This window comes from Balaenoptera ricei, chromosome 4 (genome assembly GCF_028023285.1).
Source record: "Balaenoptera ricei isolate mBalRic1 chromosome 4, mBalRic1.hap2, whole genome shotgun sequence".
NCBI lineage: Eukaryota > Metazoa > Chordata > Mammalia > Artiodactyla > Balaenopteridae > Balaenoptera > Balaenoptera ricei.
In genome coordinates, this window is record NC_082642.1 from 111658343 (window position 1) to 111686195 (window position 27853).

The 27853-nt window shown below is 35.3% G+C and overlaps 1 protein-coding gene across 3 annotated transcripts in view; it reads right to left on the bottom strand.

The window, feature by feature from the left end:
- ZPLD1 (zona pellucida like domain containing 1) overlaps positions 1-27061 on the bottom strand; it is a 74282-nt gene extending 47221 nt beyond the window's left edge. For 2 of the 3 annotated variants that reach the window (XM_059922190.1, XM_059922187.1), the window contains exons 1-3: positions 26519-26565; positions 16479-16557; positions 16158-16296 (exon numbers count right to left, since the gene is read on the bottom strand). The gene's annotated coding sequence lies outside the window, so the exon portion shown is untranslated. Of the gene's footprint in view, positions 1-16157; positions 16297-16478; positions 16558-26518; positions 26566-27022 lie in introns of those variants that run through there. The other variant, XM_059922188.1, reaches the window with a different exon arrangement.
- Between the last annotated feature and the right edge of the window lie 792 nt (positions 27062-27853).

Genomic DNA, 27853 nt, shown 5'->3' on the forward strand with positions numbered 1-27853 from the left:
ATTTTTATGAGCAATTTCTAAGTATTAGACTCAGGGGACTCGGAATCAATCCAGTGATGAGCAAAACAAACATGGTCCTTACCCTCACGGAGTTTAAAAACTAGAGAGAGGAAAAGTCATTAATAATGGCATACATTAAAATATACTTAAATATATATTTGGTAAGTGCTATGAAAGAAAATAAAGAGTGCCTCAGGAAAGTATAATATGTATTGACAGGAGGATGTTTCTAACACATTCAGAGAGATAGCATTCTATTGAGCAGTTAGGATCTATAGCTAGCTCATATAGTCAAAATTACCCTGGAAATTCCCTAAATTGCCCATCTTTATGTGGGATTCCTGAGTAATATAACAATATTTTGAATGAGTTTCCTCCTGATCACTTCTGTTGTCCCACAGCTCTTGATCCTTTTAGGAAGATGAGAATAGAACCTATATTAAAAGAAAAATATCACCTAATTCTGACTTCCAAACAGCCTTATTTTAACTCAAAGTAGAGAAAATTGCATAAAGATCCATGGTTTTTGACTACTAGAGACCAAGAAGATTTTGGTTCTCAAACATCTGGACTTTAAGAGCCAGAGTTGGAAGACTGAAGAGTTTGGAAGCCTAGAGTTTGTACTAAAGTCCACAGAGAAGGTGTGAGGTATGACAGCCATGGTGGACACAGCAAGGGCAGTGATGCTACCTAAAGACCAAACAGATGAGAATTCCCTACTAAGGCCAATTAGGACCACATGATGGTAAATGGACTAAATACCCTCACCAATGCCAGGGCAATAAGTATTTTTTAAGTAGCTAATGTATAGAATAATTACTACTTTTTATTTTATTTACATAATTTTTCCTTTTTTTTTCTTTAGTTACTCCAACATCTTAATAGACTGATTCACCCATGTGGCCTATGGGAATGTGGAAAAAGTGCAACGTCCCCTTGCTTAAGGCCTGGGTGGAGGTTGCAGCATCACATCAAGGGAACTGTGCTTAAAGGTTCTAGGTAGTTATAACAGCTAAAAGGGATAATTGGAGAAATGGAAGCCAAGGCCATAACCTAGAATATTTGAGACATTTCCTATTTCAAAATTCTACAAAGAGATAATCGAAGGCTAGGTGGTTAGAACTGACACCTGTCATACAATTCAAGTTTTCCTTTTATTTGGCTACTTCCCCTCCCCTATAATCTCCTTCTCAAACTACAAAGGTATTGCCGTACTGCTCTTCTCTTTACTTTGAAACTTGTTTCAAAGATTAGTACATTCTAACGCTCTAGCTCATTAACTTTCATCCACTCTTCCCTTAGGATTTTGCTTTTTTCCTGTCTTTCTACTGAAATTACTCTTCTATTTGTACTAGGAATCCTCTAATGACCAAATCCAACAACCTCTTTTTTTCTCACACTACTGGAAATCTTTGTAACATTTGCAATGCTATTTACACACCCTGTGAAACGCTTTCCTGTCCTAGTGTTCATGCCCTGCATAGTCCTGTTTCTCCTTCAGTTATTTAAAAAAAAAATTTTTAACATCTTTATTGGAGTATAATTGCTTTACAACGGTGTGCTAGTTTCTGCTGTATAACAAAGTGAATCAGCTATACATAAACATATATCCCCATATCTCCTCCCTCTTGTGTCTCCCTCCCACCCTCCCTATCCCATCCCTCTAGGTGGTCACAAAGCACCGTGCTGATCTCCCTGTGCTATGTGGCTGCTTCCCACTAGCTATCTGTTTTACATTTGGTAGTGTACATATGTCCATGCCACTCTCTCACTTCGTCCCAGCTTACCCTTCCCCCTCCCCGTGTCCTCAAGTCCATTCTCTATGTCTGCATCTTTATTCCTGTCCTGCACCTAGGTTCTTCAGAAACATTTTTTTTTTTTTTTTTAGATTCCATATATATGTGTTAGCATACGGTATTTGTTTTTCTCTTTCTGACTTACTTCACTCTGTATGACAGACTCTAGGTCCATCCACCTCACTACAAATAACTCAATTTCGTTTCTTTTTATGGCTGAGTAATATTCCATTGTATATATGTGTCACATCTTCTTTATCCATTCATCTGTCAATGGACACTTAGGTTGCTTCCATGTCCTGGCTACTGTAAATAGAGCTGCAATGAACATTGTGGTACATGACTCTTTTTGAATTATGGTTTTCTCAGGGTATATGCCGGGTAGTGGGATTGCTGGGTCGTATGGTAGTTCTATTTTTAGTTTTTTAAGGAACCTCCATACTGTTCTCCATAGTGGCTGTATCCATTTACATTCCCACCAACAGTGCAGGAGGGTTCCTTATTCTCCACACCCTCTCCAGCATTTATTGTTTGTAGATTTTTTGATGATGGCCATTCTGACCAGTGTGAGGTGATACCTCATTGTAGTTTTGATTTTCATTTCTCTAATGATTAGTGATGCTGAGCATTCTTTCATGTGTTTGTTGGCCATCTGTATATCTTCTTTGGAGAAACGTCTATTTAGGTCTTCTGCCCATTTTTGGATTGAAGACAAAAAGACAACCCTCAGAATGGGAGAAAATATTTGTAAATGAAGCAACTGACAAAGGATTAATCTCCAAAATATACAGGCAGCTCATGCAGCTCAATATCAAAAAAGCAAACAACCCAATCTCCTTCATTTATGATTGCTCATTTCCTACCACTCTGATCACGCTCTTCATCTTTCTATCCTTGAAACTTCCCAACTTCATACAAATTTAAAGTTCCAATCCCTATACTTCTCTTGTCATCAGATTTTCAGCTCTTCTCTCTCTCCTCACATCCAGACCTGTATTTCCAGCCTAAGTATTCCATATCGAAGTCCTATGTGTGTATCTGATGCAATACACACAGACCTTAACTTTTCACCCAATCACATTTTTCTCCTGTATTTTTAGCCCTCTGTTTCACTCAGTAACTCCAACTAGAGTTTTAATAGTTATTTGCAGCTCTACTGATGCTACCTCTCACATAGATACCAAAGGCTTCACTCCTGTTATCTGCAACCTTACTGGCATCTTTATTTAAGTTCCTCATCAATTCCTCAATCTGACTCCAAACATTCCCTATTAGTTTACTTTACCTCTTCCTTATCCACCCCCACCTCACACAATACGTGGTCTAGCATACGCTCTTATCACAACTTCCAGAACATGTCATGCTTTTGTTTGTTTTCTTTTTCTCATATGCATTCTCCTCTGCTCAAATGCTCTTTTTCTCCAGGAATATGTTTCCTTTGTGGAGACTTTTCTGATTCTGGCTCCCTCCTAAATTATTTCTACTTCCAAGTTGCTTCAAACAAATTTGGCAACCTGCTAAGTATTTACAATTTGCTGCCGTCTGTATTTTGACACTGGCACCAGGTTTAAACTAAAGTCAAGCACATCTTTTGCTCCAGAGCTGCTAATAATCCATGACATAGACTACTCTCTTTGATTTTTTCAGTTGAAGAAACTGATTCTCCTTGTTTTTTTTTTTTCCCCAACTCTAACACTGACCCCTTACCATTCTAGTAGAAAGCATTTTTTTGTTTGTTTGTTTTAATTTTGTGGTTGGAACTCAGGCCTACTTGAAATGTGATAACTGTGCCCACAAAGATCAGGAGAATGGCAAACCTGAATGAGCCAATGGAGTCGTATGAGGCCCCACGGGGTAGGCTGGAGCCCCCTGGATTTATTTCTACCCATTCAAACATCTGCTTGTATTATGATAGCTGGTTTTTAGGAGATCAAAGGACCTGGTGTGGAAATGTTGTTTCTATGACTGTGCAGCACACAAACATTATTTAAATGTTCCCTCAACATGCGCATATATCCAAAGCCCATTGGAGCATCAGATGGCAATAGGAACTGGTACCATGCCCACATTGTTAGCCTTGCTCCATTATGATGGAAATAACCGGCAAGACAGAGACAGATAGTAAGGAAAGAGGTGGGGTGTACTGTGGCATGGAGACACAGTGCCTGTAACATAATATTTGAATTTCCAATTTTGCTTGAAAAAGCAAATCAATCTGATCATGGCTCTACAATCTCCATGGCTGCAGGTGATTTGTAAAAAAGCTCCTCTTCTATCTCTATGGAGATAGAACTCTATGGCCACATGAGATCTTAGCATTGAGATTAATCCCCCATGTGTGGAAGGCAGAGATGGGTAAAATAATCAATGTGCATGGCTGAGCAGGTTGAATGCCGGAGGCCAAAGGGTAAATGATGCCAGCAAGCAGCGATGCTTCTGGTCATTCTCCTCCCAGGATCCTGTTCCTGAAAACATATTGTGAGTGTACTTCATGTGATGATTTTTGTAACATTCATTTATCAAATATTTTATACTGTTCAAAGGACTTTGATATTTATCCATTTATTTAGAACTTACATTTCTCCTGTAACGTCATAAAGCATTAGAACTGGAAAATTCCTTAGAGGTCATTTCTCCAACATCTGCATTTACTAAAACCCAAAGAGATCTTAGATTGCCTAAAATCCTATGAGAAGTTAGTAATACTGGATCCTACACCTGCTGATTTTTCAATCTGTAGCTTCTCCCATAACTCTAAGGAGCCACCTAGGCAAGAATTTGTTCATCAGATACTTTATCAATTTTTATCATTTATTTGTTTATATAATTACTATTGATAACCATTATTTAATAGTTATTAAACATTATTTACCAATATTACCTTTAAATTCTCACTGCAAACTTATAAGTACTATAATTGTTCCCATTTTACAGGTGAAGAAATTGAAGCACAGGATAGTTAGATAGCTTACTTTAGGTCACTCACCTAGGAGGTGGTAGAGATGGCACCTGAACCCAGGTTATCTGGCTACAGAATCTGTGCTCTTAAACCTGCACTATACTATCTCCCTACCATTCCTTTCCATACATGAAACATGAGGAGTTAGGAGAAGGGGGATGAAGAGAACATTAACTATGACTGAATAGTTAACACCAAAGAAACTAAATTTTAAACCAGAGTTATCTTGAAACGGCAAGATAAAGTGTTTCCTGCCATGGACAAAAATCAGTCTCTTGGATAATTTGAGTTCACTTAAAGAGAAAGAACAAATCTTCATTTGAATGTATCCAAGATGCAAACTAATTTTAAATACAAAACCCTGTACAGAGATATACATTATCCATGAGCTGTTCCTAGCCAGGTTTTCTTCTCACAATTGAATAGATTAGTATCTTTGGAGATGAGCTCTATACTATCAAGGTTACATTCTCAGATGCTGAGGCCACCATGGACTCGAACACAGTCTTGAGATGTGACGGGTCCATGTAGATATTATTTTCTCATAGTTTTGTTTTACTTTCTCTCTCCATCCATCCATCTATCTGTTGTGGTGGTGATGGTGATTGTTGAATCATTTGGTATTAAGTTTCAGACATTTTGGCCCTTAATATTTCAGCACACATCTCATAAGAAAAAATGGACCATCTCTACATAACCACAATACCATTACCAAACTTAAGAAAATTACAATTAACTCATAATAGCATCCAATATCAATTCAATATTCAATTTTCCCCAATTCACCAAAAGTATATTTTATACCTGTTTTTTTTCCTTAATCTGGGATCCAAAAAAAGAGACCAAAAAGTTAATACAACTAAATGCAAAGGTGTATGCTTTGCATTTAAGGTGTGATAGCCCTTTAGTCTCTTGTAATACAGAAAATCTGAGCACTTTACGTTGGTAAGAATTCTATGGTCCCACCAGACCAAAAGAATGTGAGAAAATGCAAGATTCTGTCAAAATCAGAAATATTTAAAGCTAGATGAAATTCATTCAAATATCTTGAGTCCATAAATTCAAAATTTAATCAAATATTAAGAGCTGCATGACTGAGATTGCAGAGAGAAAAACTGAGTTAACATGTAACATGAATCTAAAGAACATTAGAAATGCGGATTATATGGTCTGGAAAAGTCATGTGGGCCATAACAATTCTCTAATTTATCAAGTCCTTGTATAGGCTGTAAATAAAGTTATGTTGCATGATGATTACTAATAAGAATCTACCCATTGTCCCAGTCAAAACCTCTGGCTAATAAGCAATTGCAGTTAGCTTAGAAGATAAGTGCTTTCCATCTATCAGCATCTATTAACCCCAGGATTATGTAGGCATAGAAGTGTTAAAGATAATCAAAAACTAAAGAATCATTTTTCATGTTACAGAATCTATGCATGTTGGTATTCTTAGTATTTCAAATGTGTTAGAGAATTTGACCTACTTAACTAACAGTTTTGTCCTTTTATTTTGATTTGAGATGTGGAACTGAGTAAACAATTTAGAATTTTAAGGTAAAATTGACATGATTATATATAAGATTATATATATTATTGAGATAGTTAAGAAAATGTAAGATTGAACAAATTTTTAAATCTATTTTTAAGCACTAGTTAAATAATTTATAGATGGATTATTATAGCAGATAATTAAACTCCTTCAAACATATTAAATTGCCTTTTATAAAAATTTATTATATTCAATTTCCTATTCTGTACATCAGTTAACTACTTGCATATAAAATCAAATATTTCTCAAAAACCTGTTAAAAAATGACTATCAAAGTCTGCTTAGACTTACAGATAAATAGAATTTGAGCTTAAAATCTTCAAGAATAGCTAGATTTGGTCATTTATAGTTTTAATGTAATGTTCATTCTTAAAAAATTCAGAAGATATTTTTCAATTACTCAAAACAGAACATCAGGAAAACCTCACACTAAACACAGAGTAAATGGTTGTTTTGCTTCAGAAGCCATAATAAAAGCTGAGATAGAATCACACCTTTAAATGCTAAAATCATATACCACACTTTGAGATGTTTACACTCAGAGTTACAGGGGAACTAAGATCAACTGTAGGATATCAGTTTGATGTTGTCTACCTCACGCTTACATAAAGTCATAAATAAATTCATTGACTGGAATAACAGGAAGACTGAACATGCTATTTAAATTAATTGTTTCTCTTTTTTCTCCAAGATTACGTAGTTGAATTTGTTGATGATAAATGCCAGTTTGATGTAACTTCACTAAATGCACAGAATATGCATTTCTGAATATGTGTTTCTGCCCTCCAAAAGTTTTTAATCAAAAGGCAAACACTTCAGCTTTATAATTATATTATCAACATTAAAACTTCTAGAGGTTAATTTATGGAGAATATGTTTATGACCTTGGGATAATGAAAGATTTCTTAGGAAAAAACATTGTTGTATCATCATAAATTACAGGCTGGGCCGCCCAACAACTTCCTTCTAGAGGCTTACTGAGATATTTTTGTTTTCATGTTGCCCATTAATTCATATAATGTGACATTTATGCAACACACACTAACATACCTTTGAATAAATATAACCATAGGCTTGGGCTCTGGTTCCCATTTCAGCACTAACTGTCTGTGGTCTTGGGGACATTTATGCAACACACACTAACATTTATGTGACACTTATGCAACACACACTCACATACCTTTGAATAAATATAACCATAGGCTTGGGCTCTGGTTCCCATTTCAGCACTAATTGTCTGTGGTCTTGGGGAAGTCACATAATGTGCCTTACCCTCAGTTACCTCATGTGTGAAATGAAATGTTTGGCTAGAAATGACTGAGATGACTTCCAGTTATAAAGAGCCAATGAATGCATGATGTTTTAACAACTGTAGGAGAATATAGTGATAAATTCCCCAGAGACTTCTTTCTAAAATCATCTCCCTTATCAGAATTTAGGTTTTACTATATCAGGAAGATTTAGAGATCTTCTACTGCTTTTTTAACTTTGTCTATGACAATCAATTAGGTGGTAAATGTTGCATCTAGAACACCCTCATATCTATCTCTTGTCATTTTCATAAGAAATAAAACCTGTAAGAGGTCTCACAGCCTAATCTCAATAGTGTTAAAAAAAAAAAAAAGGCCATAGCCCTTTCACTTTTTGAGCAGCTCTGTCCTTCCACAGACAAAAATGGTAAAATTAAAATTACATGAAAAAATATAAATAAGTTGTTATTGGTTTTATACTTTTATTTATTTCTCCTTGCATCTATATTTGTTTGTTTCTCAAAGGTCTCAAAAGCCTTTAGGAAACAATAATCACAAAATAAAATAGGCTGCTGGTAATTTATAACAGCACTTTGTTCTGCCTGAAATACATTTTCAACCCTGTTCTCATTAATGTTCATGATTTTTTTTTGTCATGTTGAACTATTTGGGGGGACGTAATATTAACCTTCATGACAACACTCTGAGGAGTACATTGAAGTGAACAGAGAGCTGCCTTTGTTTTTTAGATGTGGGAATTGATACCAAGTGGCTAAATGTTTTTCCTAGGTAACGCATGCTTGTAATAGATAATATAAAAGGAGGTAACTAAAGGAAGCTTCCGAAGTAATAATTTCTAATATCTCTAACTCAGCTATTTGCTAACAACAAAATCACATCCACAAAGCACAACACTTCGGGACATAATGAAATGAGATCCACCAATGTTTTAGCCAGTTGGATCAAGTAGCATATACACACAAAAGCATTACTCAAGAATTGATGTTGAAGTCGGGGAGAACCTAAAATTTAAATCCTTCTATTTAAACATTTCAATAAGCACCACATTAATTGTTTCTATTTTATGAATTTAAAAGGTTATGCATAGATCACTGGAAGTGATCATTATATCAAATCCTTACTCTGAAAATCAGTAGTTAAGAGGACAGAATTAAGCATTAATCCTGACTTTCAAGGAGCGGCAGTATTTCTGTTTTAAAAATAACTCATTGAAAAAAAAGTTTGTGTGTGTGTGTAGGAAATATAGAAAAAATATTAAAGATTATGCTATTATTTCAATATCTTGTATATTTGTAATTTATCATAATAAAAACTCAAAATCAGGAGACCTAGTGGTAACTTATTCTGTGATAACTTGAGTAACGCATTTTGCTTCTCTTTGATTTTCTGGTTATCTGTAAAATAAGGACCTACATGATCTAAGTGACTAACTAAAACTGGGTTACAGAACCTTTGAAAAAAGGACATTTCATCCTTTATCTAGTAGAGTTAGGGGGAAGAGGCAGAAATCAGCCTAACATTTATAGGATGAAAGTCAATGAGGTCAAGATATTGGAGAATGAGAGATATGAAGGGGAGGAGAGTTATCACTTCTTAAGAAGATAGCTTATGAGCTTTTGTGTTTTAGATGAGATGAACATAATTCTAACAAAGTTATAGTCCTGGTTATATCCAGGGTTAGGAATGTAAGACATAATTTTAAACACAATTTTTCGGCTCTCTCTCATAAACCAAAATGGTCTCTGGGATCTGAACCATCAGGCAAGCTCTAGATGGCTGTGGGCCACAGTAGGCAAGGTAAACTGCCCTTACAGTGGGTCTCAGACAGAAGTAAGTGAGGGGAAGGAGGTGAGCAGAAGGAAGGAGGTGAGCAAAAGAATGTATTATTGTGGATGAGACTGCAGACAGTGTTTCATTATAACTAGTACAGCAGGATCTTTGGCAAATTTAAACATAAATCCTCAGAGTCACGGAGATCCCACCTCTTCAGACTACTTTGGTAAATAGTCTATCAAGAACAGTATGAAAACCAAAGCTCATCATAACATAAATGTCTCTGACCCAAAGAATTACACAAAAGGTGTCACCCAGCAATACATACTTAACTACTAAGTGAATTTCAATGGGTGTTTAGTTTGGTCCATTCATCGGATGACTCCATGAAAAAGATAAAATATAAATGGGATTTGAAGAAAAGTAGGGATTAGATCTTTCAAAAATGTTAAATAGTCTCATTTTCTCCTACATGCGATATTTGAAAATCTGTATAAATTAACTCTCTTCACTAAACACAAATCAAAGCAATGGAACAAAGAACAGTTTTGTTTTCAAGCTATCTGCACACCCCTTGAGGGTTTTACTGACCCCCTTAGGAGGATGCTATAACCCACAGGCTGTGCTGAAAATCATGGGTTTAGATTAGGAAAACCTTTTAAAATAACTATTGTGCTGGTATATTAGTTTAGTGGGTCAAGAATAACATTTCTCATGAAATAGAATAGTATGGGATAGTATAGGATGGAATGGAATAGATTATTTTTGTAAAATGTTTATGTGCTATACATGTATGGATGGATGTGTGTCTACTAGATCACAATGTAAAATATCTGACTGTGAGTTATAGTCAAAAGTTTGAAACCCACCAGTTTAGAATAAGGTAGAAACATGGTACACATGGGCTAAATGTCCCTACCCACAAACAAGTTTTGACTGGTCCCACAAAAGAAGCAAGCAAAAGGATAATAATAATATAATCTATGGCTAAAGAACAGGGAGCGGGCCATAGGAAGATCAAACTCTTAGACCTGCTTCACTGCACCACACTCACTAGCCACGTGAACCAATTGATCATAGAGATGGGCAGCACAAAATAAGACCATTTAAAAGTATCGATATAAATATCACTGTTCAAAACTTCATGTTCAAATCTCTAGTTATCTCTCTGCTACATGAGTGAGATTCATCCAGTTTGTGGATTTTATATAAGAAATCATAGACTACTTCCCTCTTGCTCTGTTACACTGTCAGAAAGTTACTCTTTGAAAGTAGGTGTATGCTAAAAAAAATTAAAAGATCATTTTAACTTTTAATGGAAATAAGAAGGTGTGTTTACAATGAAAAAAATCTAAAACATAAGTCATTTCAAAGCCAAATAAAAAAATGTGGGGTTAATATTTTGTATCCATAGCAGAGTTGTCTGAGTTAACGTGAGGAGTTTCAAGAAATACAGAAACACAAATCTCTCCCTCTAGCGATTCTAATGAGTAAGTATCCAGGGTTGAGAACCACTGAGACAGAAGAATAAGGTTTTGCTACAGCTGAGATTCCATTTATAGTTGTCTTTTTTTCATTGGTAAGCAGATTTTTTTTCTTCACCATGGCTACACAACAAGAGTCTGAAAATAGAACCTCCAAGGAAGGACAATGCTACCTGAAGCTACAACATGGCAGCTTCTGTCCACAAGAGTCAGCCAATAAGCAACATAGTACATTTATGAAACTACAGAAAATGAGTTAAGGCTAAGTGTTTGTTGCTTTGATATAGTTCTGACAAATAAAGTGAAAGATATTGAATCAGAAGCAAAACATTTATAGGAAAAGAAGTAAGGAATCTTCTTTCCTACTGAGAGACTATATCCTCTCGTGTCTCTTCTCTGGTCAAATGAAGTAGGATTTTATTTTCCCTTAAATAATCATGACACTTCACACCATGGCTGATGAATCCTACAAATAGACTGCCTCATCATATGTCCCTGCTCAAAATCTTTCATCATTTCTAACACCTTCCAGGAGAAAACCCAACTCTACATGACATAGTAAGAAAAAGCTCCCAAGATGAGATTCCTACTTACCCACCCAAACTCCCACCCCCAACCTACACACTATACTTTGTATAGTTCCCAGAGATAAGAAGTTATTTTACACATCCATGCCTTTGCTCACTTTGCTGACTTTGTCTGGAAAGCTCTTCTTTCCAACTCCACCCTCTCCCTACAGGAACATCTCTCCATTCAGCCTTTCAAGAATCAGCTCAAGCACAGCTCTTCTTTGAAAATATTCCTCTATCAAGACAACCATTCTTGTTTGTTGAGATGTTAAATTGACCACTGACTTTTCTGTGTTCCCACCAGAGTCTGTGCATCATTCTATAATAACAGTTCTAAAAATGTTTTACACTTAGATCAAGGTTTATCAAATTCAGCACTAGTGACATTTTAGACTGGATAAATTCTTTGCTGTAGGATATTTTAACAGCATTGTAAGATGTTTAATAGCATCCTTGGCTTCTTCCCACTATGTGCCAGAACTCCGCCTCAAGTCATGACCACTTCCTATCTCCAGATACTGCCAAATGTCTCCTGCAGTCAAAACCACCCCAGCTGACTAAGATGTGCATCTTTGTTCTCCCCTAATAAACCTGTAAGTTTCATGAAAGCAAGAATGTTATTTTCACCTTTGTATTTAGAACTTAGCATAGTGCCAGGTCCATTGTAGATTCTCAAGCTATGTTTGTTAAAGGAATGATTATCTTGTTACAAAAGGGATAGTAACACACTATCAAAATGTAGAAGATCAAGCATATCAACATCTATCCTGATCATGATAATGCTTTGGTTTTTTTTAAGGATTACATCACTACTGAAATTAAAATTTTCAATATCATCAAAACATCACTTAAAATCCTCAAATCCATCCACCCATCACTAGAAATCATTTGTATTGATTTTTATGTGGTTTTAATACAAAAGAAAATGAGATTTGGGGTCTAGAACTTGATTTGAAATTATACCTAGGTATATAAAACTCTTGGAGTAAAAATTGATTGAATATAGTTGGTTAACTGATTCCGTTTTTTAAAAATGCTCAGCTAGTATTTTTATGTTCTCTGAATAGCTTTAATTAATTACTTCACTTTTTAAAAAACATTCAGGGAGTATTTTTATGCCCTGTAAATAATATTTTCAATTTAAAAAATTTTTACAAACTAAACCCCATCAAAGTTAAAAATAGTCCCTTCCTAAGTCTACTTTCACTCCACTAACATTGATGGAACACATTTCTATGATAGAATTGATAAAGCAAGGAATTTTAGAAGCCAGAAATACATTACTTTAATTTAAAATACTTATTCAAAAGAAGTTCCTAAATAGAATTGCTGTGCCAGAATTCAAATATGTGAGCCCAAATATGCATAATACACAAATACACATAAGTTTTTTAAATGTACGTATTCTATGGATAATGATTTAAAATCTCTAAAAGATTATTTTAAAAGCTATCAATTATTTTAACTTCTTATATCCAAATTATTATTAATTACATTTAAAACAGAAAGAAAAGTTAGCCATGAATTCTTTCCAACTCCATAATATATCTTATCTAGAGATAAATTATTTAATTTGAAAGTACAATTCATGTAATGTACAAAGGATTTTCATTAATGATGGTGTGTTCAACTAAAAGATAGTGTGGCTATATGAACTCTGGCTATTTATTAGATAAGCATATTTGAGCAAATATTGTATTTTAAATTCTAACAATTTGACAATAAGTGGTCTTCATTCTTTCTTACTTTCTCTAATGATGTAATTTCATATTAAATGACTATAATGTTATTGAAAGTTTAAAGTCAACCTTATTTTATAGAGAATCTTAACTTTGCAAATAAAGCCACTGACGTTTTCATTTGGTCTCAGTTCCTTTTAACCAAACTAAAAATATCTTGTGTATTAGCATCTGAAGTTTTCACGCTCACAGCAATAGAAATAACAAAACGTCATATTAATCTATCTTTAACGTCATTGTTCTTGAGGTTTAGCAAATGTTTTTTTTCTTCTTCTTCAAAGTTTGGCTCTCTATATTCTAAATGATTTTTGGTCACTTTTAAAAAATCCATAAATATCCAAGTATATGATTCTGGTTTTTATATTTTTTGAGATACTAGTACGTATAACCCACTGCAAGTTCTAGAAAACTAATACTTTAAACCAGGACTCAGTAAACTATGGCCTACAGGCTGAATTCTACCGATCACCTATTTTTGTATAGATCATGAGCAAAAGCAGTTTTCACGTTTTTTAAATGGTGGCAAAAAGTCAAAAGAAGAATAACATTTCATGAAAAGCCAAAATTATATAAAATTCAAAAATTCCAGTGTCAGGAATTCCCTGGTGTTCCAGTGGTTAGGACTCTGTGTTTCCACTGCAGGGGACACAGGTTCAATCCCTGGTCAGGGAACTGAGATCTTGCAAGCCACTGTGAGGCGTGGCCAAAGAAAACCAAAACCAAAACCAAAAACAAAAAACAAAAAATAAACCAAAAAAATTCCAGTGTCTAAAAATGAAATGTTATTGAAACATAGCCACACTCACTTGTGCACGTATTTGTCTAAGGCCACTTTTGAGCTACAATGGCAAATATAAGTAGTCATTACAGAGACCTAAAAAGACTGAAATATTTACTATCTGCCCTTTACATAGAAGTTTGCAGACCCTGCTTTAAACAATTAGTATATTACTATCACACACACAACATGTAAACCTGGTGAATAGGACACAGTCCATTTCTGAGGGGATTTCTTTCAGCCAATATCATTTTCTCAATAATATATTTTTCTATAAACCTTGGTAAAGGCCGTTGGTTATTAGCAATAAAATACTTACTATGATGTTCTTAAAATATTTGGAAAAGTACTATTGAACTAGTTGAATTGATCATTTACTTCTTTGAGGTGTTCCTTTCTTTACCTCACCATTGAAGTCTTGAGAGTTTGGAATTCCTATAATTCCCCAGTTGAAATTAAATTAGACATCTAATAACAATCATCAATGACTCTGAATCTGTAAGCTCAGCCTAATGTCTACTTTATCATATCTTAATAAAGCTGTTATGCCTGGCTCCTAGCTACACCATTTTGTAATGAAGACAAAACACAGCAAACCAGATCAAGTTTAATTTATAGTCTTGACCCAGTTTACATTCCATCTTAAATACAGGAAAAAAAAAAGCCCACAAATTTGGTAAATTAACCAAAAAATTGAATTCCTTGCAAGCAAACATTGCTAATAGGTGTTTAAATGATACAAAAGATTATCATTCTCTACTAGTGAACTTAACACTATTCAAGCTTTTGAAAAAGCTACAAAAACATGAATTATCAGTAATTCTGTTTGATGCCTTAACTAAATAGATAATACTCTGAGCATCTGCTCATGGTTCAAAAGTTACCTTTAAAATAAGATTTCCTAGCAGAAAAATTCAACTTTTTATTGCCTCTGCACATTACTATATGCCTTCTTTTAAAGGGGAGAAAAAAGCTTTAAAAGTCTTGAAGGGAATGTAGAATTTAATATTTTGCATGATCTCGATACTATATTATGTGACTATTGATAACAATAACTATATTTTATTTTGAGGATATTTCTGAAAATCTCTAAATGAATGGACATAGAGCATATTTCTAGGTTTTTATATTTTGCTAAGCATTATAACAATCAGTGAAGAAAAATCAAAATTCATTTAGGGACATTTAAAAATAAGTAGGAGCAATGGTTCAAATAGTAGTTCTGATATGTGCCTCAGAAGAAAGCTAGTGACTGAAAAATAAAATAATAAAGAGATATTTTCTATTATATATTAAAAGAAATATTAAGTTTTTAACTGAATTCAACTCCTTTGTTGTTACTACCAAATTTATTTAAACTGACAGTTTAGAATTGTTTTTCTTTGGCCCCTAAAACAAATTATAAGAAGCCAAATAAATAATGTCACACTCCTGAGAACCAAAAAGATTATTATCTCCAACACATGAACCTAAGAAGTGAGGTCTCTTTCTTAACACCACAAACAACTGGTTTTACCAAAGGCAATCTTGGAAAGAAGGAGCCTTAGAGATCACTCAAGAAATGGAAATCACGTTTCCTCTAAGTCATGGATGACTTCTCCTAAGCTGTGTGAGATTCCATGTCAATTCTAACAATACTAGGCTCATCTTTAAAATAATTTTCATTTAAAAGAAAAATAGATTATAATTATCTTCAATTATCATACAATCTCTGTAATTAGAGATGATGCCGTATTCAGCCAGCTTTTCTGGTATGGTAGAACCCTGATAAGAAATCTCAAATATAAATTGCCTGTTTGCTTCCATTAATGGAATATTTGTGGGCTGAAGCTGACTGGTGGCAGACCGTGGATGGGACTGGAGTCTGGAATACAATGGTGTGGCAAACCTGTACAACATTTGACCTCAAGCTCTATGCTTAGAACTGAAGAAACTGCCCAAAGAGTCAGTTCTTTCTCCAAATCTAATCAAAATATTTCAGATGGGACTACAGTTCACAAAATAAAATTTTGTTTCCACCTTTCTGTTTCCAAATGTGGGAAGATGTTTTTCACTTTCTTTTGCTACATTTAATTCCCAGCCCAACCATTACCCATCACTGGAACCGTACCACCAGAAAAGTTTTACTGGAGGCTGCCTTATGTCATAAACACGTTATTAAATTAAAATGAATTTTCCATGCTTACTAAAAAGGGAGCATTTGTAGTCACATTAGGTGGCTTCAGTGCTGGGCACTTACCCAAGTCCCTGGTTCTGTGGAGTCAGCTGTCCTCCATGTGCCCGGCTCTGCCGTGTATGACTGAGTGTTGGCCTTACCACACTTTTTCAGAAAAGATTTGATCCTTCAAATGGGAGGTGAGTTGCTCATTATGAGAAGTCTAAAAAAAAAAAACCTGGATTTTAGACAAGCAAATGTTTCCACAGGTCCCAGAAGTTTTTGCAAGATTAATCATCACCAACATGAAACTTGAGCTCATCTTTTACAGACTTTTGTTTCCTTCCAACTACATCTCTTTCAATTTTCATTTCATTCCCTTACTCTTTTTTTTTTTTTTCCTACCTGCTTTTGATCTTCTATTTTACACTGTACAGAAGTCTTGAGTGGTATGTGTGAAACGAGCCATCGTCAGCCTGCTGGTCTAGAAAAATATCATAAAGTAAGAAACAAGGCCTGAGATTGGATTGGGAGTTAATCTGCATGGTTATCAATGTCCTGTTGTGCTTCATGAAAGATGCCTGGTCCTTTCAATACTACATTTCATGTAGCGATGAAAATGGGATATGGAATATCATCGTGAAAACTAGTTTGATTGGGATAATAATGACTAAGAAGCCATCAATGCGAAAAACCTAACAGGACCCAATTGTGAAGAATGAGCTAGACACTGAACCTGCTTCACAATCTCTGCTTTTGTTTAGAGACTTCCACCAGGCTTTGGAGCCTTGGAATGGGTTTGGATGTCATCTAAGCATTCTACCCCAAAAGCTATTATCATTTCTCATTGAGAAGAAAAGTGGGAAGCTGGGATTTGGGTGCCACAGGGAAAGCTTTTTGAGATACCTTGACCATAGTAAAGCTTTGATTCATGCACTTCATGCACTACTGTGCTTAGGGATGACTGTGGGGAAGCTTGGAGCCCATTGTATAGATTTATGTTACTCCATTGGCTGTTTAATAATAATTGCTATCCTGAAAAAGGACCTTATTTTATCAGTAATACCACTAGCTGATACCTTTATAAAATTTCATTTTATTCAATTGGCTCAGGGTACTTTAACAACATTTAAGTTCTCAATTGCTTCTGTGATAGAGGCAAGTTGCCTATGGCTACTGTGAACTGAGATTAAAATCCAAGAGTTCAGCCTTTTAAGATTTCTAGTAAATCCCCTGAACCAAACTCTTTCCCTAAATGGTAAGTGAATTTAAAGCTACTATAACTACTAAAAAATAATAGACAGAGGCTATTCACATTGCCTTCTATCTCCTGTTTAGTATTGAAAGAGAGATTAGTGCTTTCTACACCAGACAAATTCAGGTTCACTTTTTCAGGGAAGTGTCAGCTCCATAAACAAGCATAGTTAAAACACCATTCTACTCCTGAGTAAATATGAGATACATGAATCTACCAACTTTTTGAATACCATCAATATAAAATTCTTTGTATTTTCTTGATTAAAAACATAATAAAAATTCTAGGAAACCTCTTTTTAGGCCTTCCTAATTATGCTGACAGAATTGCAGCATCATTCTCCAGAGGCTGTTTTACTCTATAATGAAGCTTTTGAGTGAGATGTCTTCAAGCGATGTTTCAGGTTTTACTTTGAACGCATCTCTGCCATGTTTTCTACCATTTTAAAAGTTAAATAAAAATGCAACAGGTTCAAGTAGCAGTTAATAAATTCTGTCATTTACATCAAAAAATCAGCAGCTTCTATCCTATGAGAAAATGAACATTTCATAAATATTGAATACCATTACACACATACCCGACAAGTTGGTTAGCTAAAAAGAGAGAAATTCCATTAGAGGCTTTCGCAAGGAAAATATAAAATAGTTGAGATAAAGTAGCTGACAGTATTAGTTACTACTTTGCTTTAAAAATGTAGTGAACAGCAATGTCATACATTCCACAAACTTCCAAGGGAAAATTGTACCAGCTATTTGAAAACTCTGAGCCCTTTATTAAGGGGATTTCTTGTCTTATAGGCTGTGTGACTTGGTTGAATATTGATTAGTTGTATATGCAACATATGCTTGTATCAGAGAATAATTTAGCCACATAAAATATTCATCAGTATCTGATAGCATCAGAAGTGGAAATCCGACAGTCATCCTGTCCAGGAAAGGATGTTTCATAATCAGAAGAAGTGACCAGTGCCCTTTAGTACCTAATAAAGACTGAATTTAGACTAGGAAGGCACCCTGACTTCTGTTTTCTCAAACTAGGTGGCTCACTCCCAACTTCCTTTAAAAATCATATAACTAAAACCTCAATGACTGAATTCCTCCAGCTAGAAAATGAAAGTAAAAAGCCCTCCTTGTCACATGGAGCAATAATAGAGCATAGTTAATAAGTCGGTATTTTAGGACCTTGCTTACAGGAGAGTTATGTTCTTTCTGTCATTTAATAAAAGTATCTTTCTGGTGTGGGACATGAAGGTGAGATTTTTGTCTTTTTATTATTAGAGTCAAACCTAGAATGATGAAATTAACATTCGCCAGCACCTGTGTATTGGGGAAGGGATAAAGGTTGATTTCCACTGTGGTCTCACAAAGTTATCTCTCAGTGATGGAACTGCTTCCAGGGCTCAGTCTTTGCCCTCTTCACTTCACTATGTACAACTGTGTCCTGAATGATTCCATCTTATCCAGTTTTATAGCACTTACTTTCTAACATACTACATAACTTAACTTATTTATAAGTCTTCTTCCTCCAGACACATACCTGAATGTAATCCCCACTGTAGGTTCTTCTTGTTCCCTAATGCTTCCCTAGTACTCAGGAGAAAACCTGGCCCATAAGAGGCACTCGATAATATATTTTGAATAAATGAATGAATGAAGAAAAACAGTGACAAATTACAGAAAATGTATTTGAAAGTGGGGATATAAATATGTTTTTTTCAAAGTTAAAGGAAAAGGCAAATAAGACTAGTTTTAGCATAATTTTCTATTAAAGCAATGTTTTAGCTTCACAATAAAGAACAGTATTATAGAATAAATATAAGAATTTTGTAGATCTAAACCTCTGTGCTTGATAAAGTTTGTATCACCCAAATGTTTAGTCTCATTTTCAGAGTTCTTTTTAAGATGGACCTGAGCTCAATATACAAAGGATCTCATAAATATATATATATATGTTGATTTTTAAACTTTGATTGATATAATCAATTAATCCAGCAGCCAGAAACTAATTTTTTTTTAAGATTTACTTATTATTTATTTATTTTATTTATTTATTTTTGGCTGCATTGGGTCTTAGTTGCAGCATTCAGGATCTTCGTTGAGGCACGCGGGCTCCTCACTGCAGCGTGCGGGCTTCTCTCTAGTTGTGGCACGCGGGCTCCAGAGCATGTGGGCTCTGTAGTTTGCAGCACAGGGACTCTCTAGTTGAGGCGCGTGAGCTCAGCAGTTGTGGCGCATGGGCTTAGTTGTCCCGTGGCATGTGGGATTTTATCTCCCTGACCAGGGATCAAAGCCGCTTCCCCTGCATTGTAAGGTGGATTCTTTACCGCTGGCCCACCAGGAAAATCCCCAGAAAATAGTTTTTGACATCAGAGATTCTCCCCCACAAATTTACTTTACTTTTCATTTTCAGTTGGCATGTAGGCATCTCATAGATGTACCCTAACAGGTTTCTTACTGCAGAGCTACATTGTAGGAGTGTCATAGTTTTTTCAGGCACTAACAAAACCAGTTGTAGCCCATGTATTCTTTTATACAAAGAAATTGGCTCTGTGTCCTAATGGGATTTCAGGCCATGCAGCATTGTAGACAAATTATAAATACAGATTCAGCCATACTTGAAAGAGGACCCAAACAAGCTTTACGCATAAGTGCAATCGATTTCCCAACTCAACAATTAATTTAACCAAATATTTCTAATCTCAAGAGTCTAAAAGCCAAATAAATTAGCCTTACTTCTTGATCAGCATAAATTGTTGGTTGATAAGTTAGCAAGCAGCTATAGGCTACACTAAAATTTTATTGTATTGAAGGTATTATTGTACCACAAAAGGGGAAAATGTTATTAGAGGAATGTTGAATTTATTACTTTAAGACCATCAGTGGAAATACTGGTATATTGTTGCTCATATGTCTCATGATACTTAAACCTCTGTTTGTTTTTTCAGGTATTTTTAGAGATTCTCCTTATATACAATGTACTAACATATTCTAGATGCTTTCAATGAAGAATTCATGGTTATTACAGTATTTATAGTACTACAATTTCTTGGTAATTATTTATTTACAGATGATCAATTCCAGGAACTAGCTTTATTAGGTATCTGGTATTGAATAACTTTAAGAAAGCTTTTAAATCATCCTAGATTTACAAGGCATTTCCTTGTTTCTTAGATTACTTAGGCACACTCATTTCTGGAAATGCCTAACCAAAAGCATTAAATTTAAAATAATTGTAAATTGGAGTGCTGATGGCTATAAAACTTCAATTACTGTATCAGTTCACCAATACAGCCTGATTTGCCAATAAAAGCACTGAAACTGTGGTTTGTATTTCCAGCAAATCTATGTTGAAAGCCACAAACTAGATAATGGTAGGAAAGATTGTTCTAATCATATCACTATTGTCATAATAAGATGGGCCCATTCTTTTTAAAACCAAGGATTCTAAGAAATTTCTAAGCTAGAAACATAGGCTACTGCAATAGTTTCAACACACATTCGAGGATGGTGGGCGTTTGTTCTGAACTCTTCAGTTAAATTGAGCATCACCTCTTTTCTAAGACAGTAAACAAACTTCAAGGACTACAAAGGCTGGAAGGTAATATAAATGAGTGATGCAAACTACCTGGTGAAGGGGCACATGGGCACATTGGGTGAGAAGCTGGAACTGTATCCAATTCTAGGGCATGAAGCAATGGCTACACTCTTTCAGGAGACTTTTGCCATGCAGGAATACATTACTCAACATTGCCAGACATTCCAATTTTTCAAGGAAAGAGTAGATCATGGTTTTTATTTGAAACTACCCACATTTTATGTGCTGTCTCATGTTTTTAAATCATTTGCACATATTTGGACTGGATTAAATCTTTGAGCTACTAGTTTGCCACCTTGTCTAGAAGTCGGAATAGTCAATGGTATTTTCTTACTAGAAAAAAATGAGAGTTTCCTGTTAAAATCTTGTTCTTTTAGACAGTACTGCTCAATTAGCTAGTAGTGGCATTTTCCTGAGTCACAGAGTGAATTTCCTATGTCCATTTATACATAATACTGAATGTCCATGAGGCCCACCATCCCAGTTTCACGTATATGTTTTTATCATATAAAAAGTACCACATCGTGAAGGGGAAAAATGGTACGCCCAAAGGTACCGTCTTGATGTTAGTTTTATTATAATTATTTCAAAGTCATAACATCATAGTTACTTTTTTGACACATTCAGGACGGTATTTTGTGGCTTTATCCTAACAAAACAGAGGATAAGAAATAAAGAACAATATTAACATTTTCTAGTTTTTCTAATCTATGGTTTTGACCTATAGAAACATATTATGTATGAAAATACAATGTATACGGAAAAGTATTCACTCCCTAAGCTTCATAAATGGAAAAATATTAATCAATTTTTCTCCATCATCATTTTAAAGAAACCTTTTAAATGTTTTACCTTCTTACCCCTCTCCATACAGCCAATAGTAAATATATATATAAAATATATATATTTAGGGCTTCCCTGGTGGCGCAGTGGTTGAGAGTCTGCCTGCTGGTGCAGGGGACACGGGTTCGAGCCCTGGTCTGGGAAGATCCCACATGCCGCGGAGCGGCTAGGCCCGTGGGCCACAATTGCTGAGCCTGCGCATCTGGAGCCTGTGTTCCGCAACGAGAGAGGCCGCGATGATGAGAGGCCCACGCACCGTGATGAAGAGTGGCCCCCACTTGCCGCAACTGGAGAGAGCCCTCGCACCGAAACGAAGACCCAACACAGCCATATAAATAAATAAATAAAAATTGTAAAAAAAAAAAATATATATATATATATATATATATATATATATTTAGAGAGAGAGAGGGGGAGAGAGAGAGAGAGAATATATTATACCGTTGGTTCTGTTTCTTTGGAGACCCCTAATACAGTAGGCTAATTTTATACATGTTGCTGCTAAATTCCATCTCCCCTATCTTATAAATTTACAGATTTTTTTCTCAAAAGTTTTTATTTGTCTGCACTTGAAATGAAGGAATTTATATTTATTCACAATAAACTTTATCTTATTATAGTCAACTCATCATTCTTGGCTGAATGATTCTTTTGGAGGTTTGCCTCTGGGCTCTCATGTATTCACTGTCTGCTCAGGTTTATCTCAAATACAGAGGATAGAATCATGCTTGCTTCATAAAGGCTAGTTTTTGAAGTCAGATGAATCTAAGATCTGACTTTCTAAGGAAGTGGTCTACACCAGCCATAGCTAATGTGACTGCTGGACACCGTGTTGCTATTGTTTTTCCCAAACATAAAAAGCTACCTTAATAACTCTTTTGAATCATACTAGACAAATTATAATGCTCAAATTGAATGACACAGTTTATTCTTACCTAGCTTATTAAATTCTCAGGAGAGACTAAACCCTTTGAATGAGAAATCTTAAATCAGTATTAAATTGAGCCCATGTACCCCAAGGAGATTTAGACCATCTGCTAATTCTGCTGGGCAAAGACTTCCTTTTCTATTCACTCAGCTTTGGAGAAGTAGAATCCAATTTGCCTCCAACTCCCATTTTTTCATCCTATAGTTAAATAGTCTATGTAAAACAAACTTTTGCAACCACCTTGTGTTATCTGAACCCAGTGTATTCCTTTCCCACAAGAAAATAGATGGATGTATTAAGGACACTGAAAGAGTGTTCACAAACACAGTTCTTTCTTAGGATCTGGTGTCCTTTAAAAATTATTTCCTAAAACATGTGTTAACCTTTATATAAACAATGATTAGGTCAAATAATTTTCTTTTTGCCAAATAAATATTTTGGAAGGTGAACGTTATTACATTTTGAAATGTCACAGAAATCTATTGGTATTCCCATCTGACCACTCTTCCCACACCCCTCCCCCCTCTTTTGGAACATAAGCATGTGTAGCAAGCCTTTCATGAACAAGGAATCCATTCAGGACTTAGGTACCTGGGCCAATTTCCACTCAGCAGGTTTCCTATGCACTTGTAGGTGCCAAACCGCAACTCTTATGTTTCTCCAAAAGAATTCTTAATAGAGAGGGGATTAAACTCTAAGTGGCTTCCTGATTTCACCATTTCTGAAGCCCAGTGTTAGGTTGCTGAAAGTTCACTCCATTTGTACCATCAGTAGCCTAACAGGCTTTAGAAACTGAGTGAGTGAGGTAATATTTTGTGTGTGTGCAGATGAAATATTGGAGTACTTAGCAATCTATTGCATTAAAGGCACATACATTTTTGATCATCTCTTTATTTTTTGAAAATAATTCTTCTGTAATATTCTGAGTTTCAGGTTTAACTGAAGAATGTGAGATGAAAATTATTGTAATTTTAATAATAATCTGTGTGGTAACATAAAGACAAAAGTAAAGAAATGCCTGTATTTGCCTAATACTGATTCTCAACTCCTCTCTAAGCACATATCTATTCATTATCTTAATATAAAAATTAAAATGTCGGGCTTCCCTGGTGGCGCAGTGGTTGAGAATCTGCCTGCCAATGCAGGGGACACGGGTTCGAGCCCTGGTCTGGGAAGATCCCACGTGCCGCGGAGCAACTCGGCCCGTGAGCCACAACTACTGAGCCTGCGCGTCTGGAGCCTGTGCTCCGCAACAAGAGAGGCCGCGACAGTGAGAGGCCCGCGCACCGCGATGAAGAATGGCCCCCACTCGCTGCAACTAGAGAAAGCCCTCGCACAGAAACGAAGACCAAACACAGCCAAATAAATAAATAAATAAAATAAATTAAAAAAAAAAAATTAAAATGTCTTCACAGTGGTAAGGCAATGATAAATGTCCAGTCTATAAATGCCAAAAGCCAGATTGCGGGAATGGTTCCACATACTAATGTTCAATCAAATCAATGTACAATCAAGATGAAAAAGGAAACAAAATGCACAGTAAATGCGGAACTCTCCAAATTATCAAACATGAAATTAAACACTAAAATGATTGCTTTTAAGAATATAATCAGTAATCTGGAAAATGAGTTTTATACAGATATAATGAGTTCCCAAGAATAATTTGTGCAATGTCCAATCAATGGTGTTAGGCTTGTATAAACCTTGCCTAGTGCCATCTTGGTAGTGATTTTTGTCCTAAGCATTGTCCAACATCTCCTGTGTTCTCTGAGGCATGAGACCACCAAATATCCACATTTGAATCACATGATCATGCAAGGTTATTTGTGAAAATTAATTTTGTTTATTTGTCTATCTGGACCCACAGTTGAGCTCTCACCTTGAAATCAAGAAGCGGCATTGTTGGAATAAACAACTTTGGCAGAGTCAGTTTATAATCACTACTTCAGCAATACATGGAAATTCCATGGGCAAGGGTTATTTACTGATATTCATCCTAAGTAATTTTCCTCCTTGTCAAGGAGGTATGCCTTCCTTCAGTTTTAAGAAATGCAAGCTATAAAGATTCAGAAGGGTCAGGAAACAAATATTCCATATAGTCTGAAATTAAGGGATCAAATTAATACCTTTGATAATTTACAATGTTTTTAAATTAATTTTATTTTGTATAATTTCTATATTACAAGGGTAATATTCTGGCCAGTGATATATGTGGGCCTGTTTTTGTCAAAAGCCATGTATTCTGTTTACTGGAGACTGACCCCAAAGTCCACTGTACTAGATATTTAGTTAAGAAAATCTCTTAAGGATCAAATGCATTTTTCCCAAGCTCACTTATTACATTTGTTTATTTTTTTTTTCAGTCATGGCTGAAGTAAGTGGTTTCTACCTATTTTTAAATTGATTTAAAGTATATTATAAGTAAGAGATGTGGATATAAATAATATCTGCTTTATAATCATGTTACTATAAAAAAAGGTAAAGGACAAGAGTCAAACAGCGAAAGAGGGATTTAGTTCAAGAGTCTATAAAGGAGCATTAACTAAAATATGAACACTATCTTCAATAGCAACTTCACAGAAAATGAAGAACACAGACATTCTTTTTTATACTGCTTCTTATCATGGCTCTTTAAAAAAATTAGCATTGAAAAGAAAAGGTTAAGTGACAGGAATTTTTTCTTTTCTGTAAGTGTCTCAATGGTCTTCTGAGAATTTTTCTTTCTTTCAAGTCATAGAAATCATCCCTGTGCCTGACATTTTCAATTGCCCTCGAATATCAATTCATTTAATCTTCCTTTCTAAATGAATACAAATTAATTTAGTGGGTAATGTTTCTATTTAAAAATACTTAGCTTTCCACACTCCCGTGAATCTGTAGATGGGCATGTGACTACTTCTGGACAAAGAGGTATACGTGACAGTTAAGGGTTGGGCTTTTCAGAGCGTTGTCTTCCTAATAGACTGAGCAAACCTAGTCAATGTATCTTTTGCCCTTTATCTTTTCCCTGTCTTTCTTCCTAGATTGAAAAGTGATATCTAGAAGGGTAATAGCATTTTTTGTAAATATGAGGAGAAAGGCCTTGCACTAAGGATGACAGCATAACAACAACACTAAGGTTGTTGTTATGCTGTCATGTCACCATAACAACAACCCTGGATTACTGTCTGCCTCCAGACTCAATGTTACATGAAAAATAAGATAAATAAAGCAAAATAAAAGAATAAAATAAGCACGTCAACTGACTTTCTGTGACACAGCTGAATACAACCTTAACACTCAGACTTCCTTTATGTGTCCTTGCCCCACTCTGGTTTAGGTGCTCCTCCTTGTTTCTGTGACATCTCCTACAATCCCAAACACAGTATTTTCTGCCTCTCACTGCATCATAAGTTTCAGGAAGACAGAAATCATGTCAATCTTTCAATCAGTGATGTCCCTGGAATTTTGTACATATCTACATAGCACATAGTAGGCACCCAATACATTTGATAAATGGGGAAATAATAAAGAAATGACTGAATAAGTACAATTCCCACCTCTCTATATCTACTACTAACAAATAATCCAAAACTCTTCCTGTTTTCACTTAGACTATTGTAGTATCTTCCTCATGGTTTTCCCTGCATCCCCCTTGCTCAAAAACCCTCCCATAGCTTCCTATTATATTTATAATTAAATCCAAATCCTTTACACATTCTATGAAGCCTAGTATGATCTGGCTACTCTCTACTGCTCTGAATATACCTCTGTTCATTCTCTTCATTATATTCCAACCACAGTGGCTTTCTTTTGGCTACTGAAACATTCCAAGCTCATTCTCACCTTAAGATCTTTATGCCAAATGTTTCATTTCCACAGATGTTCACACAGCCGACTCCTTCTTGCCTTTTAGATCTCAGCTCAGATCACTTCCTCAGAGAGGTCACAGCTGACAACTCAATCTAAAGGAACTCATCAAACACTCTATCCCATAGCCTTCTTGTGGGGCTGTTGAGAAAATATTTTTGTTTCTGCACAGTAGGGCTTTCTGAGAAAATTTTACTGAAATTTCGAACTTGAGCTAAAATGCAACCCTTAGAAGGTAATTTATGATGGAATAAATAATAAGAACTCCAGAGAGATTTACTTCCCAGAGGTATGTGTTTACATTTCAAGGGGAGTTGAGACCCAGGACCATGGAGACATTTCAAAAAGTGAGGACTCAGTATTCTCTCCATTACTTTTCCAAGGAAACTCTCTCAAAAGAGGAAGGAAAACAGCTGCCCCTCTCTCCTATATCAATGTCCAGATTCATTTTCTTTTGGGGGAAGAGGAGGGCTTACTCACCTACAATTCAGACCCAGTATGTGTAGAGTAACATCTGGCTCTTACTGCTTTGCCCTGGAGGGAGGATGCTGTAGCACAAGGAAAACAACACATTATTATTTACTATAAATAAGTAGTGATAAATCTTCTCTGCTCCAGAAACCTCATGTTGGCATTCAGGGTAATATTAATAAATATAGTATAAAAAACATAATCTCTCCTTTATTCTTTTATAGTTCTTGTCATCCAGTACTGGGTATCCACATCACTCAAGATGGTGCATGAGTTCAGAGTCTTTGTTAGGTTTACAACTCATGCCTGAAAGAGCTCCTAGTAGGAGATCAACAAGTGTTAGTGGAATGAATAAATGAATCAGTCAATGAAATGAAAAAAAAAATCACTGAAATGACACTTTTTGGAGCACTGGATTGTGTAGATTTCTACTGATTTGGCTTAAAGCAGAGGGGAGATTAAAAATTTTAGAAAAACAATTGTTTATCTCGGATGACCTGCTAAAGCATAGTATATAGTAACATATAACATATCTTTATGTAAAATAGTAACATATAACATATCTTTATGTAACATAGTAACATATCTTTGAAAATTGAGGTTTTTATAAATGTCTAAAGTGAAGACATTTTGGGTTTTTTTTTAATGGACTGATTTCCTTAAAACTTAGCTACTGGCTGTGTAGTTAATGAGATTTATGTTTATATAAATATTGAATAATTTATATTTTATATATATATTGAATAAGTTATCTGTATTCTTGCCCAGCTGCACAGCAGTTGAGATGAGAACCCAGCCTTCTCTGAAAAAGCAGCTTTAGCCCTTCCCAAGGCTCTGAAC